The 2,088-nt window shown below is 39.7% G+C and overlaps 1 pseudogene; it reads left to right on the top strand.

The window, feature by feature from the left end:
* Positions 1 to 7: 7 nt before the first annotated feature.
* On the top strand, positions 8 to 1,819 carry LOC112618022 (annotated as a pseudogene).
* The last annotated feature ends 269 nt before the right edge of the window (positions 1,820 to 2,088 follow it).

Raw genomic sequence — 2,088 nt, 5'->3', positions numbered from 1 at the left:
TAGAATTACAGCTTTCAATTCAAGAAGCCTTTCGCTAAGACAGTTCTTGTGGAATTTGCAAAGTGATATTTGGAAGCCCATAGAGGGGTATGGTGAAAAAGGAAATATCCTCAGATGAAATCTGGAAAGAAGCTTTCTGAGAAACTGCTTTGTGATGTGTGACTTCCACTCACAGAGTTACATGTGTATTTCCTGGATCTCTTTGATAGCCTTCTTTCTGTGGAATCTTAGAACAGATATTTCGGAACCCTTTGAAGACTATAGGGCCAAAGGAAATATCCTCCGATAACAAAGAGAAACAAGCTTTCTGAGAAACTTCTTTGTGTTCTGTGAAATCATCTCACAGAGTTACAGCTTTCCCCTCAAGAAGACTTTCGCTAAGACAGTTCTTGTGGAATTTGCAAAGAGATATTTGGAAGCCCGTAGAAGGCTATGGTGAAAAAGGAAATATCCTCAGATGAAATCTGGAAGGAAGCTTTATGAGAAACTGCTTAGTGTTCTGTTAATTCCTCTCACTGAGTTACAGCTTACCCCTCAGGAGGCCGCTCACCAAGCCTGTTCTTGTGGAATACACAAGGTAATATTTGGAGGCACATAGATTGCTATGGTGAAAAACAACATATCCTCAGAGTAAAACTGGAAAGAAGCTTTCTGAGAAACTGCTTTGTGATGTGTGACTTCCACTCACAGAGTTATATCTGTATTTCCTGGATCTCTTTGATAGCCTTATTTCTGTGGAATGTGAGAACAGATATTTCGGATCCCTTTGAAGACTATAGGGCCAAAGGAAATATCCTCCGATAACAAAGAGAAAGAAGCTTTCTGAGAAACTTCTTTGTGTTCTGTGAAATCATCTCACAAAGTTACATCTTTCCCCTCAAGATGTCTTTCGCTAAGACAGTTCTGGTGGAATTAGCAAACTTATATTTGAATCACATAGAGGGCTATGGTGCGAAAGGAATTATCCTCAAATGAAATCTGGAAAGAAGCTTTCTCAGAAACTGCTTAGAGTTCTGTTAATTCATCTCACCGAGTTACATCTTTTCCCTCAAGGGGCCGCTCACTAAGCCTGCTCTTGTGGAATTTGCAAAGTGATATTTGGAAGCCCATATAGGACTATGGTGAAAAAGAAAATATACTCAGAGAAAAACTGTAAAGAAGCTTTCTGAGAAACTGCTTTGTGATGTGTGACTTCCACACACAGAGTAACATCCGTATTTCGTGGATCTTTTTGCTAGCCTTATTTCTGTGAAATCTGAGAACACTTATTTCAGATCCCTTTGAAGACTATAGGGCCATAGGAAATATCCTCCGATAACAAAGAGAAAGAAGCTTTCTGAGAAACTTCTTTGTGTTCTGTGAAATCATCTCACAAAGTTCCAGCTTTCCCCTCAAGAAGCCTTTCGCTAAGACAGTCCTTGTGGAATTGGCAAAGTGACATTTGGAAGCCCTTAGTGGGCTATGGTGAAGAAGGAATATCCTCAGATGAAATCTGGAAAGAAGCTTTCTGAGAAACTGCTTAGTGTTCTATTAATTCATCTCACTGAGTAAATCTGTATTTCGTGGATCTCTTGGCTAGAATTATTTCTGTTGAATCTGAGAACAGATATTACGGATCCCTTTGAAGACTATTCGGCCAAAGGAAATACCCCCCGATAACAAAGAGAAAGAAGCTTTCTGAGAAAGTTCTTTGTGTTCTGTGAAATCATCTCACAGAGTTACAGCTTTCCCCTCAAGAAGCCATTCGCTAAGAAAGTTCTTGTGGAGTTGACAAAGTGATATTTGGAAGCCCATAGAGGGCTACGGTGAAAAAGAAAATACCCTCAGATGAATCTGGAAGGAAGCTTTCTGAGAAACTGCTTAGTGTTCTGTTAATTCATCTCACAGAGTTACATGTGTATGTCGTGGATCTCTTTCCTAGCCTTATTTCTTGGAATCTGAGAACAGATATTTCGGATCCCTTTAAAGACTATAGGGCCAAAGGAAATATCCTCCAATAACAAAGAGAAAGAAGCTTTCTGAGAAACTTCTTTGTGTTCTGTGAAATCATCTCACAGAGTTACGGCTTTCCCGTCAAGAAGCCTTTCG

The sequence above is a fragment of the Theropithecus gelada genome, unplaced genomic scaffold, assembly GCF_003255815.1.
Source record: "Theropithecus gelada isolate Dixy unplaced genomic scaffold, Tgel_1.0 HiC_scaffold_8046, whole genome shotgun sequence".
Classification (NCBI taxonomy): domain Eukaryota; kingdom Metazoa; phylum Chordata; class Mammalia; order Primates; family Cercopithecidae; genus Theropithecus; species Theropithecus gelada.
Note: the sequence above shows the minus strand (reverse complement) of the source record. Positions and strands in the feature narration are given on the sequence as shown.